Genomic DNA, 12,425 nt, shown 5'->3' on the forward strand with positions numbered 1-12,425 from the left:
TATCGTGCTGCTACGTTGTGCAGTCGCCGAATGTATTGCGACAGCATACAGCACGTACGCGGCAGTCTTTCCGTGAACAATACACGCACGTGTCGTGTACGTTGATCACTCCGTTTGTGGTTGTTCGCTGCATGCGTGCGTGCTAGTGCTCACAAAAACAAGAGGGCGAGCGCCACATTTTGCGCGCGTTGCAGCCCACAAGGTGCCAATTTATTGATGCGTTGTCATTGAGCTGTATGCGGGTGTGATAAGTAAGCGGTTAGAAGCTTGTGCGACTAAATTTTGCATTATTACGTATACCGCTTACCACCGTCATCATTCCGCGTACAATATCGTGTAGTGGCCTGAATATTGTTGGTGTTACACTTCGGCGTTGGCTCTACCAGCAGGCTCCAGTTGAACGTAAGTTACAGTAAATGCAACCACCCACACGTTGTGCAAATGAAAAAAAAAAACAAGACGTCACAGAAGCACGCAATAAAAAATCAAAAAGAACGGTGCCATCAGCACTCGGTGTTCCCAGGTGGTCTCCCTCCCAAGTACTGACCGAGCCCAATGCTGCTTAGCTTCGGGGAACGGACGAGAACCGGTGTATTCAGCATGGTATGACCGATGGCGAGAATGTGCTGTTTACGACTGCACCTGTATCGTGCTGCTATGTTGTGCAGTCGCCGAATGTATTGCTACAGCATACAGCACGTACGCGGCAGTCTTTCCGTGAACAATACACGCACGCGTCGTGTACGTTGATCACTCCGTTTGTGGTTGTTCGCTGCATGCGTGCGTGCTAGTGCTCAAAAAACAAGAGGGCGAGCGCCACATTTTGCGCGCGTTGCAGCCCACAAGGTGCCACTTTATTGATGCGTTGTCATTGAGCTGTATGCGGGTGTGATAAGTAAGCGGTTAGAAGCTTGTGCGACGAAATTTTGCATCATTACGTATACCGCTTACCACCGTCATCATTCCGCGTACAATATCGTGTAGTGGCCTGAATATTGTTGGTGTTACACTTCGGCGTTGGCTCTACCAGCAGGCTCCAGTTGAACGTAAGTTACAGTAAATGCAACCACCCACACCTTGTGCAAATGAAAAAAGAAAAAAAAAACAAGACGTCACAGAAGCACGCAATAAAAAAGCAAAAAGAACGGTGCCATAAGCACTCGGTGTGCCCAGGTGGTCTCCCTCCCAAGTACTGACCGAGCCCAATGCTGCTTAGCTTCGGGGATCGGACGAGAACGGGCGTATTCAGCATGGTATGGCCGATGGCGAGAATGTGCTGTTTACGACTGCCCCTGTATCGTACTGCTACGTTGTGCAGTCGCCGAATGTATTGCTACAGCATACAGCAGGTACGCGGCAGTCTTTCCGTGAACAATACACGCACGTGTCGTGCACGTTGATCACTCCGTTTGTGGTTGTTCGCTGCATGCGTGCGTGCTAGTGCTCACAAAAACAAGAGGGCGAGCGCCACATTTTGCGCGCGTTGCAGCCCACAAGGTGCCAATTTATTGATGCGTTGTCATTGAGCTGTATGCGGGTGTGATAAGTAAGCGGTTAGAAGCTTGTGCGACTAAATTTTGCATCATTACGTATACCGCTTACCACCGTCATCATTCCGCGTACAATATCGTGTAGTGGCCTGAATATTGTTGGTGTCACACTTCGGCGTTGGCTCTACCAGCAGGCTCCAGTTGAACGTAAGTTACAGTAAATGCAACCACCCACACGTTGTGCAAATGAAAAAAAAAACAAGACGTCACAGAAGCACGCAATAAAAAAGCAAAAAGAACGGTGCCATCAGCACTCGGTGTTCCCAGGTGGTCTCCCTCCCAAGTACTGACCGAGCCCAATGGTGCTTAGCTTCGGGGATCGGACGTGAACCGGCGTATTCAGCATGGTATGGCCAATGGCGAGAATGTGCTGTTTATGACTGCACCTGTATCGTGCTGCTACGTTGTGCAGTCGCCGAATGTATTGCGACAGCATACAGCACGTACGCGGCAGTCTTTCCGTGAACAATACACGCACGTGTCGTGTACGTTGATCACTCCGTTTGTGGTTGTTCGCTGCATGCGTGCGTGCTAGTGCTCACAAAAACAAGAGGGCGAGCGCCACATTTTGCGCGCGTTGCAGCCCACAAGGTGCCAATTTATTGATGCGTTGTCATTGAGCTGTATGCGGGTGTGATAAGTAAGCGGTTAGAAGCTTGTGCGACTAAATTTTGCATCATTACGTATACCTCTTACCACCGTCATCATTCCGCGTACAATATCGTGTAGTGGCCTGAATATTGTTGGTGTTACACTTCGGCGTTGGCTCTACCAGCAGGCTCCAGTTGAACGTAAGTTACAGTAAATGCAACCACCCACACGTTGTGCAAATGAAAAAAAAACAAGACGTCACAGAAGCACGCAATAACAAATCAAAAAGAACGGTGCCATCAGCACTCGGTGTTCCCAGGTGGTCTCCCTCCCAAGTACTGACCGAGCCCAATGCTGCTTAGCTTCGGGGATCGGACGAGAACCGGCGTATTCAGCATGGTGTGGCCGATGGCGAGAATGTGCTGTTTACGACTGCACCTGTATCGTGCTGCTATGTTGTGCAGTCGCCGAATGTATTGCTACAGCATACAGCATGTACGCGGCAGCCTTTCCGTGAACAATACACGCACGCGTCGTGTACGTTGATCACTCCGTTTGTGGTTGTTCGCTGCATGCGTGCGTGCTAGTGCTCACAAAAACAAGAGGGCGCGCGCCACATTTTGCACGCGTTGCAGCCCACAAGGTGCCACTTTATTGATGCGTTGTCATTGAGCTGTATGCGTGTGTGATAAGTAAGCGGTTAGAAGCTTGTGCGACTAAATTTTGCATCATTACGTATACCGCTTACCACCGTCATCATTCCGCGTACAATATCGTGTAGTGGCCTGAATATTGTTGGTGTTACACTTCGGCGTTGGCTCTACCAGCAGGCTCCAGTTGAACGTAAGTTACAGTAAATGCAACCACCCACACGTTGTGCAAATGAAAAAAAAAACAAGACGTCACAGAAGCACGCAATAACAAATCAAAAAGAACGGTGCCATCAGCACTCGGTGTTCCCAGGTGGTCTCCCTCCCAAGTACTGACCGAGCCCAATGCTGCTTAGCTTCGGGGATCGGACGAGAACCGGCGTATTCAGCATGGTGTGGCCGATGGCGAGAATGTGCTGTTTACGACTGCACCTGTATCGTGCTGCTATGTTGTGCAGTCGCCGAATGTATTGCTACAGCATACAGCATGTACGCGGCAGCCTTTCCGTGAACAATACACGCACGCGTCGTGTACGTTGATCACTCCGTTTGTGGTTGTTCGCTGCATGCGTGCGTGCTAGTGCTCACAAAAACAAGAGGGCGCGCGCCACATTTTGCGCGCGTTGCAGCCCACAAGGTGCCACTTTATTGATGCGTTGTCATTGAGCTGTATGCGTGTGTGATAAGTAAGCGGTTAGAAGCTTGTGCGACTAAATTTTGCATCATTACGTATACCGCTTACCACCGTCATCATTCCGCGTACAATATCGTGTAGTGGCCTGAATATTGTTGGTGTTACACTTCGGCGTTGGCTCTACCAGCAGGCTCCAGTTGAACGTAAGTTACAGTAAATGCAACCACCCACACCTTGTGCAAATGAAAAAAGAAAAAAAAACAAGACGTCACAGAAGCACGCAATAAAAAAGCAAAAAGAATGGTGCCATCAGCACTCGGTGTTCCCAGGTGGTCTCCCTCCCAAGTACTGACCGAGCCCAATGCTGCTTAGCTTCGGGGATCGGACGTGAACCGGCGTATTCAGCATGGTATGGCCGATGGCGAGAATGTGCTGTTTACGACTGCACCTGTATCGTGCTGCTACGTTGTGCAGTCGCCGAATGTATTGCTACAGCATACAGCACGTACGCGGCAGTCTTTCCGTGAACAATACACGCACGTGTCGTGTACGTTGATCACTCCGTTTGTGGTTGTTCGCTGCATGCGTGCGTGCTAGTGCTCACAAAAACAAGAGGGCGAGCGCCACATTTTGCGCGCGTTGCAGCCCACAAGGTGCCAATTTATTGATGCGTTGTCATTGAGCTGTATGCGGGTGTGATAAGTAAGCGGTTAGAAGCTTGTGCGACTAAATTTTGCATCATTACGTATACCGCTTACCACCGTCATCATTCCGCGTACAATATTGTGTAGTGGCCTGAATATTGTTGGTGTTACACTTCGGCGTTGGCTCTACCAGCAGGCTCCAGTTCAACGTAAGTTAAAGTAAATGCAAGCTCCCACGCGTTGTGCAAATGAAAAAAAAAACAAGACGTCACAGAAGCACGCGATAAAAAAGCAAAAAGAATGGTGCCATCAGCACTCGGTGTTCCCAGGTGGTCTCCCTCCCAAGTACTGACCGAGCCCAATGCTGCTTAGCTTCGGGGATCGGACGTGAACCGGCGTATTCAGCATGGTATGGCCGATGGCGAGAATGTGCGGTTTATGACTGCACCTGTATCGTGCTGCTACGTTGTGCAGTCGCCGAATGTATTGCTACAGCATACAGCACGTACGCGGCAGTCTTTCCGTGAACAATACACGCACGTGTCGTGTACGTTGATCACTCCATTTGTGGTTGTTCGCTGCATGCGTGCGTGCTAGTGCTCACAAAAACAAGAGGGCGAGCGCCACATTTTGCGCGCGTTGCAGCCCACAAGGTGCCAATTTATTGATGCGTTGTCATTGAGCTGTATGCGGGTGTGATAAGTAAGCGGTTAGAAGCTTGTGCGACTAAATTTTGCATCATTACGTATACCGCTTACCACCGTCATCATTCCGCGTACAATATCGTGTAGTGGCCTGAATATTGTTGGTGTTACACTTCGGCGTTGGCTCTACCAGCAGGCTCCAGTTGAACGTAAGTTACAGTAAATGCAACCACCCACACGTTGTGCAAATGAAAAAAAAAACAAGACGTCACAGAAGCACGCAATAAAAAATCAAAAAGAACGGTGCCATCAGCACTCGGTGTTCCCAGGTGGTCTCCCTCCCAAGTACTGACCGAGCCCAATGCTGCTTAGCTTCGGGGATCGGACGAGAACCGGCGTATTCAGCATGGTGTGGCCGATGGCGAGAATGTGCTGTTTACGACTGCACCTATATCGTGCTGCTATGTTGTGCAGTCGCCGAATGTATTGCTACAGCATGCAGCATGTACGCGGCAGTCTTTCCGTGAACAATACACGCACGCGTCGTGTACGTTGATCACTCCGTTTGTGGTTGTTCGCTGCATGCGTGCGTGCTAGTGCTCACAAAAACAAGAGGGCGCGCGCCACATTTTGCGCGCGTTGCAGCCCACAAGGTGCCACTTTATTGATGCGTTGTCATTGAGCTGTATGCGTGTGTGATAAGTAAGCGGTTAGAAGCTTGTGCGACTAAATTTTGCATCATTACGTATACCGCTTACCACCGTCATCTTTCCGCGTACAATATCGTGTAGTGGCCTGAATATTGTTGGTGTTACACTTCGGCGTTGGCTCTACCAGCAGGCTCCAGTTGAACGTAAGTTACAGTAAATGCAACCACCCACACCTTGTGCAAATGAAAAAAAGAAAAAAAAAACAAGACGTCACAGAAGCACGCAATAAAAAAGCAAAAAGAACGGTGCCATCAGCACTCGGTGTTCCCAGGTGGTCTCCCTCCCAAGTACTGACCGAGCCCAATGCTGCTTAGCTTCGGGGATCGGACGTGAACCGGCGTATTCAGCATGGTATGGCCGATGGCGAGAATGTGCTGTTTACGACTGCACCTGTATCGTGCTGCTACGTTGTGCAGTCGCCGAATGTATTGCTACAGCATACAGCACGTACGCGGCAGTCTTTCCGTGAACAATACACGCACGTGTCGTGTACGTTGATCACTCCGTTTGTGGTTGTTCGCTGCATGCGTGCGTGCTAGTGCTCACAAAAACAAGAGGGCGAGCGCCACATTTTGCGCGCGTTGCAGCCCACAAGGTGCCAATTTATTGATGCGTTGTCATTGAGCTGTATGCGGGTGTGATAAGTAAGCGGTTAGAAGCTTGTGCGACTAAATTTTGCATCATTACGTATACCGCTTACCACCGTCATCATTCCGCGTACAATATCGTGTAGTGGCCTGAATATTGTTGGTGTTACACTTCGGCGTTGGCTCTACCAGCAGGCTCCAGTTGAACGTAAGTTACAGTAAATGCAACCACCCACACGTTGTGCAAATGAAAAAAAAAACAAGACGTCACAGAAGCACGCAATAAAAAAGCAAAAAGAACGGTGCCATCAGCACTCGGTGTTCCCAGGTGGTCTCCCTCCCAAGTACTGACCGAGCCCAATGCTGCTTAGCTTCGGGGAACGGACGAGAACCGGTGTATTCAGCATGGTATGACCGATGGCGAGAATGTGCTGTTTACGACTGCACCTGTATCGTGCTGCTATGTTGTGCAGTCGCCGAATGTATTGCTACAGCATACAGCACGTACGCGGCAGTCTTTCCGTGAACAATACACGCACGCGTCGTGTACGTTGATCACTCCGTTTGTGGTTGTTCGCTGCATGCGTGCGTGCTAGTGCTAGTTCACGGCAGTCTTTCCGTGAACAATACACGCACGCGTCGTGTACGTTGATCACTCCGTTTGTGGTTGTTCGCTGCATGCGTGCGTGCTAGTGCTCAAAAAACAAGAGGGCGAGCGCCACATTTTGCGCGCGTTGCAGCCCACAAGGTGCCACTTTATTGATGCGTTGTCATTGAGCTGTATGCGGGTGTGATAAGTAAGCGGTTAGAAGCTTGTGCGACGAAATTTTGCAGAATTACGTATACCGCTTACCACCGTCATCATTCCGCGTACAATATCGTGTAGTGGCCTGAATATTGTTGGTGTTACACTTCGGCGTTGGCTCTACCAGCAGGCTCCAGTTGAACGTAAGTTACAGTAAATGCAACCACCCACACGTTGTGCAAATGAAAAAAGAAAAACAAACAAGACGTCACAGAAGCACGCAATAAAAAATCAAAAAGAACGGTGCCATCAGCACTCGGTGTTCCCAGGTGGTCTCCCTCCCAAGTACTGACCGAGCCCAATGCTGCTTAGCTTCGGGGATCGGACGAGAACCGGCGTATTCAGCATTGTATGGCCGATGGCGAGAATGTGCTGTTTACGACTGCACCTGTATCGTGCTGCTATGTTGTGCAGTCGCCGAATGTATTGCTACAGCATACAGCACGTACGCGGCAGTCTTTCCGTGAACAATACACGCACGTGTCGTGTACGTTGATCACTCCGTTTGTGGTTGTTCGCTGCATGCGTGCGTGCTAGTGCTCACAAAAACAAGAGGGCGAGCGCCACATTTTGCGCGCGTTGCAGCCCACAAGGTGCCAATTTATTGATGCGTTGTCATTGAGCTGTATGCGGGTGTGATAAGTAAGCGGTTAGAAGCTTGTGCGACTAAATTTTGCATCATTACGTATACCGCTTACCACCGTCATCATTCCGCGTACAATATCGTGTAGTGGCCTGAATATTGTTGGTGTTACACTTCGGCGTTGGCTCTACCAGCAGGCTCCAGTTGAACGTAAGTTACAGTAAATGCAACCACCCACACGTTGTGCAAATGAAAAAAAAACAAGACGTCACAGAAGCACGCAATAAAAAATCAAAAAGAACGGTGCCATCAGCACTCGGTGTTCCCAGGTGGTCTCCCTCCCAAGTACTGACCGAGCCCAATGCTGCTTAGCTTCGGGGATCGGACGTGAACCGGCGTATTCAGCATGGTATGGCCGATGGCGAGAATTTGCTGTTTACGACTGCACCTGTATCGTGCTGCTACGTTGTGCAGTCGCCGAATGTATTGCTACAGCATACAGCACGTACGCGGCAGTCTTTCCGTGAACAATACACGCACGTGTCGTGTACGTTGATCACTCCGTTTGTGGTTGTTCGCTGCATGCGTGCGTTCTAGTGCTCACAAAAACAAGAGGGCGAGCGCCACATTTTGCGCGCGTTGCAGCCCACAAGGTGCCAATTTATTGATGCGTTGTCATTGAGCTGTATGCGGGTGTGATAAGTAAGCGGTTAGAAGCTTATGCGACTAAATTTTGCATCATAACGTATACCGCTTACCACCGTCATCATTCCGCGTACAATATCGTGTAGTGGCCTGAATATTGTTGGTGTTACACTTCGGCGTTGGCTCTACCAGCAGGCTCCAGTTGAACGTAAGTTACAGTAAATGCAACCACCCACACGTTGTGCAAATGAAAAAAGAAAAACAAACAAGACGTCACAGAAGCACGCAATAAAAAATCAAAAAGAACGGTGCCATCAGCACTCGGTGTTCCCAGGTGGTCTCCCTCCCAAGTACTGACCGAGCCCAATGCTGCTTAGCTTCGGGGATCGGACGAGAACCGGCGTATTCAGCATTGTATGGCCGATGGCGAGAATGTGCTGTTTACGACTGCACCTGTATCGTGCTGCTATGTTGTGCAGTCGCCGAATGTATTGCTACAGCATACAGCACGTACGCGGCAGTCTTTCCGTGAACAATACACGCACGTGTCGTGTACGTTGATCACTCCGTTTGTGGTTGTTCGCTGCATGCGTGCGTGCTAGTGCTCACAAAAACAAGAGGGCGAGCGCCACATTTTGCGCGCGTTGCAGCCCACAAGGTGCCAATTTATTGATGCGTTGTCATTGAGCTGTATGCGGGTGTGATAAGTAAGCGGTTAGAAGCTTGTGCGACTAAATTTTGCATCATTACGTATACCGCTTACCACCGTCATCATTCCGCGTACAATATCGTGTAGTGGCCTGAATATTGTTGGTGTTACACTTCGGCGTTGGCTCTACCAGCAGGCTCCAGTTGAACGTAAGTTACAGTAAATGCAACCACCCACACGTTGTGCAAATGAAAAAAAAAACAAGACGTCACAGAAGCACGCAATAAAAAATCAAAAAGAACGGTGCCATCAGCACTCGGTGTTCCCAGGTGGTCTCCCTCCCAAGTACTGACCGAGCCCAATGCTGCTTAGCTTCGGGGATCGGACGTGAACCGGCGTATTCAGCATGGTATGGCCGATGGCGAGAATTTGCTGTTTACGACTGCACCTGTATCGTGCTGCTACGTTGTGCAGTCGCCGAATGTATTGCTACAGCATACAGCACGTACGCGGCAGTCTTTCCGTGAACAATACACGCACGTGTCGTGTACGTTGATCACTCCGTTTGTGGTTGTTCGCTGCATGCGTGCGTTCTAGTGCTCACAAAAACAAGAGGGCGAGCGCCACATTTTGCGCGCGTTGCAGCCCACAAGGTGCCAATTTATTGATGCGTTGTCATTGAGCTGTATGCGGGTGTGATAAGTAAGCGGTTAGAAGCTTATGCGACTAAATTTTGCATCATAACGTATACCGCTTACCACCGTCATCATTCCGCGTACAATATCGTGTAGTGGCCTGAATATTGTTGGTGTTACACTTCGGCGTTGGCTCTACCAGCAGGCTCCAGTTGAACGTAAGTTACAGTAAATGCAACCACCCACACGTTGTGCAAATGAAAAAAAAAAACAAGACGTCACAGAAGCACGCAATAAAAAATCAAAAAGAACGGTGCCATCAGCACTCGGTGTTCCCAGGTGGTCTCCCTCCCAAGTCTCCCTCCCAAGTCTTCTGTCTTCGCGAAAATTGCTGAACATGTAATTAATAGAAGACTTTGTGAGTTTCTAAACACGTATAAAATAATATCTCAGGAGCAATATGGTTTCTGTAAGGCTAAATCTTCAGAAACCGCTTTACTTGAAATAAAGGAACAAATCCTTGACAACATAGAAAACCGAATGTTAACTCTAGGTATCTTTCTAGATTTTAGGAAGGCCTTCGATTGCGTGCAACATGATGTCCTTTTGAAAAAGCTACCTCTTTATGGAATTCGTGGTGTCGCATTATCCTTAATAAAAAGCTATCTCACCTCTAGAACACAGTACACAACAATAAATGGAGTTAGTTCCGAAATTCAGTACATTAAGTACGGCGTGCCGCAAGGATCCGTCTTGGGGCCTGTATTATTTTTACTCTATATTAATGATATTGTCAATATTCAAGGCCGTTCCAATATTATATTATACGCGGATGATACTAACGTGTTTTTCTCAGGAAGGGAAATAGGAAATCTTTTTGAGCAAGCTAACATCTGGTTACAGCAACTAAGCTTGTGGCTAAATGCGAATAAACTCCAATTAAACATAACTAAAACTAAGTATCTAGTGTTTAAATCAAAAGGAACAATAATCCACCCTCACCTAACACTCCAATTTCAGAAGGTCAACCTCGAACAGGCACCAACAGCCAGATTTTTAGGAATTACATTCCATGAAAATATGTCCTGGTCACCGCACGTAGATGTTCTTAGAAAAAATATTGCTCGTGCTGTCGGTGTGCTAAATAGGTTGCGATATTTGCTACCGATAAATGTGAAGCGTAATGTTTACAACGCGCTTATACATTCTCGATTAACTTATTGTTTTCTAGTTTGGTCAACCACTACACAAACTAACCTAAAATCAATTCAAACACTCCAAAACCGCGCACTGCGCGCGATAGGTAACTTAGAACGTACTGATACCACTAAACCATACTATAACAAATATAAAATATTAACAGTATCAAAACTTCACACTTACAAATTATTCCTCGAAATTTCACGGCAATTCTGGGAAGACAAATGTTCCTTCCAAAGTAAATACTATGGCAAAACGACAAGCTATAACCTCAGAAAAACTCTGATAGGAAAACCACGTTGCAGAACACAATACGGAGAACAAAAACTAGCAGTTCAACTTCCTAACATTCTAAACGACTACCCCTTGGTACTGGACCTGCTAAATTCTGGAATTTCAAAGCAAAACTTTAAGAAAACGGTAAAAGAATTGTTACTATCCGAAGACTAATAGAAATGTTCAACTTCAGGTATAGAAAATTTTGTACATGTTTCTTGTTGTTGTTTTTAGAAAACTGTGTAAACTTTAACCTTCCAGCTACAGGTATGATAAATTTTGTACATGCTTCTTTTTTTCCTGTTGTTGTTGTGCTTCAATTTTTTAGAAAACTGTATAAGTTTTAACATTTTTTCTTTCTTCTTACGCGAATTGTGTACTCAAGTGTTGAAAATGTGTACTATAATTTCATGTGTGACCTCCTGAAAGCCTGCCACTGCCATGTTGCTGCCAATGTACGGGTGGCACGGCCTAGTCAGGCAAATGTTTGCCTTTAGCCGTGTCCCCTAAGACAATCTGTTCATTGTCTTAAATAAATCAATAAAGAAAGAAAGAAAGTACTGACCGAGCCCAATGCTGCTTAGCTTCGGGGATCGGACGAGAACCGGCGTATTCAGCATGGTGTGGCCGATGGCGAGAATGTGCTGTTTACGACTGCACCTGTATCGTGCTGCTATGTTGTGCAGTCGCCGAATGTATTGCTACAGCATGCAGCATGTACGCGGCAGTCTTTCCGTGAACAATACACGCACGCGTCGTGTACGTTGATCACTCCGTTTGTGGTTGTTCGCTGCATGCGTGCGTGCTAGTGCTCAAAAAACAAGAGGGCGAGCGCCACATTTTGCGCGCGTTGCAGCCCACAAGGTGCCACTTTATTGATGCGTTGTCATTGAGCTGTATGCGGGTGTGATAAGTAAGCGGTTAGAAGCTTGTGCGACTAAATTTTGCATCATTACGTATACCGCTTACCACCGTCATCATTCCGCGTACAATATCGTGTAGTGGCCTGAATATTGTTGGTGTTACACTTCGGCGTTGGCTCTACCAGCAGGCTCCAGTTGAACGTAAGTTACAGTAAACGCAACCACCCACACGTTGTGCAAATGAAAAAAAAAACAAGACGTCACAGAAGCACGCAATAAAAAAGCGAAAAGAACGGTGCCATCAGCACTCGGTGTTCCCAGGTGGTCTCCCTCCCAAGTACTGACCGAGCCCAACGCTGCTTAGCTTCGGGGATCGGACGAGAACCGGCGTATTCAGCATGGTATGGCCGATGGCGAGAATGTGGTGTTTACGACTGCACCTGTATCGTGCTGCTATGTTGTGCAGTCGCCGAATGTATTGCTACAGCATACAGCACGTACGCGGCAGTCTTTCCGTGAACAATACACGCACGCGTCGTGTACGTTAATCACTCCATTTGTGGTTGTTCGCTGCATGCGTGCGTGCTAGTGCTCACAAAAACAAGAGAGCGAGCGCCACATTTCGCGCGCGTTGCAGCCCACAAGGTGCCACTTTATTGATGCGTTGTCATTGAGCTGTATGCGGGTGTGATAAGTAAGCGGTTAGAAGCTTGTGCGACTAAATTTTGCATCATTACGTATACCGCTTACCACCGTCAT

At 48.0% G+C, this 12,425-nt stretch overlaps 11 non-coding genes and 4 pseudogenes across 11 annotated transcripts; all 15 read right to left on the reverse strand.

Annotated features, from left to right (window-relative positions):
* Positions 1-498: 498 nt before the first annotated feature.
* Positions 499-617, reverse strand: LOC142561123 (5S ribosomal RNA). Its single transcript, XR_012823651.1, has one exon. It is a non-coding gene; the product is annotated as a 5S ribosomal RNA (ribosomal RNA).
* A 531-nt stretch (positions 618-1,148) lies between these two features.
* On the reverse strand, positions 1,149-1,267 carry LOC142562483 (5S ribosomal RNA; annotated as a pseudogene).
* A 525-nt stretch (positions 1,268-1,792) lies between these two features.
* Positions 1,793-1,911, reverse strand: LOC142561748 (5S ribosomal RNA; annotated as a pseudogene).
* Positions 1,912-2,435: 524 nt separating this feature from the next.
* LOC142561053 (5S ribosomal RNA) lies at positions 2,436-2,554 on the reverse strand. Its single transcript, XR_012823583.1, has one exon. It is a non-coding gene; the product is annotated as a 5S ribosomal RNA (ribosomal RNA).
* A 525-nt stretch (positions 2,555-3,079) lies between these two features.
* On the reverse strand, positions 3,080-3,198 carry LOC142561054 (5S ribosomal RNA). The gene has a single exon (XR_012823584.1). It is a non-coding gene; the product is annotated as a 5S ribosomal RNA (ribosomal RNA).
* Positions 3,199-3,729: 531 nt separating this feature from the next.
* Positions 3,730-3,848, reverse strand: LOC142562874 (5S ribosomal RNA). Its single transcript, XR_012824185.1, has one exon. It is a non-coding gene; the product is annotated as a 5S ribosomal RNA (ribosomal RNA).
* A 525-nt stretch (positions 3,849-4,373) lies between these two features.
* On the reverse strand, positions 4,374-4,492 carry LOC142562875 (5S ribosomal RNA). Its single transcript, XR_012824186.1, has one exon. It is a non-coding gene; the product is annotated as a 5S ribosomal RNA (ribosomal RNA).
* Positions 4,493-5,017: 525 nt separating this feature from the next.
* Positions 5,018-5,136, reverse strand: LOC142561055 (5S ribosomal RNA). Its single transcript, XR_012823586.1, has one exon. It is a non-coding gene; the product is annotated as a 5S ribosomal RNA (ribosomal RNA).
* A 533-nt stretch (positions 5,137-5,669) lies between these two features.
* On the reverse strand, positions 5,670-5,788 carry LOC142562877 (5S ribosomal RNA). The gene has a single exon (XR_012824188.1). It is a non-coding gene; the product is annotated as a 5S ribosomal RNA (ribosomal RNA).
* A 525-nt stretch (positions 5,789-6,313) lies between these two features.
* On the reverse strand, positions 6,314-6,432 carry LOC142561124 (5S ribosomal RNA). The gene has a single exon (XR_012823652.1). It is a non-coding gene; the product is annotated as a 5S ribosomal RNA (ribosomal RNA).
* A 627-nt stretch (positions 6,433-7,059) lies between these two features.
* Positions 7,060-7,178, reverse strand: LOC142561615 (5S ribosomal RNA; annotated as a pseudogene).
* Positions 7,179-7,702: 524 nt separating this feature from the next.
* LOC142562878 (5S ribosomal RNA) lies at positions 7,703-7,821 on the reverse strand. Its single transcript, XR_012824189.1, has one exon. It is a non-coding gene; the product is annotated as a 5S ribosomal RNA (ribosomal RNA).
* Positions 7,822-8,352: 531 nt separating this feature from the next.
* LOC142561616 (5S ribosomal RNA) lies at positions 8,353-8,471 on the reverse strand (annotated as a pseudogene).
* A 525-nt stretch (positions 8,472-8,996) lies between these two features.
* On the reverse strand, positions 8,997-9,115 carry LOC142562879 (5S ribosomal RNA). Its single transcript, XR_012824190.1, has one exon. It is a non-coding gene; the product is annotated as a 5S ribosomal RNA (ribosomal RNA).
* Positions 9,116-11,962: 2,847 nt separating this feature from the next.
* On the reverse strand, positions 11,963-12,081 carry LOC142562930 (5S ribosomal RNA). The gene has a single exon (XR_012824240.1). It is a non-coding gene; the product is annotated as a 5S ribosomal RNA (ribosomal RNA).
* Between the last annotated feature and the right edge of the window lie 344 nt (positions 12,082-12,425).

Source organism: Dermacentor variabilis, chromosome 10 (genome assembly GCF_050947875.1).
Source record: "Dermacentor variabilis isolate Ectoservices chromosome 10, ASM5094787v1, whole genome shotgun sequence".
Lineage (NCBI taxonomy): Eukaryota > Metazoa > Arthropoda > Arachnida > Ixodida > Ixodidae > Dermacentor > Dermacentor variabilis.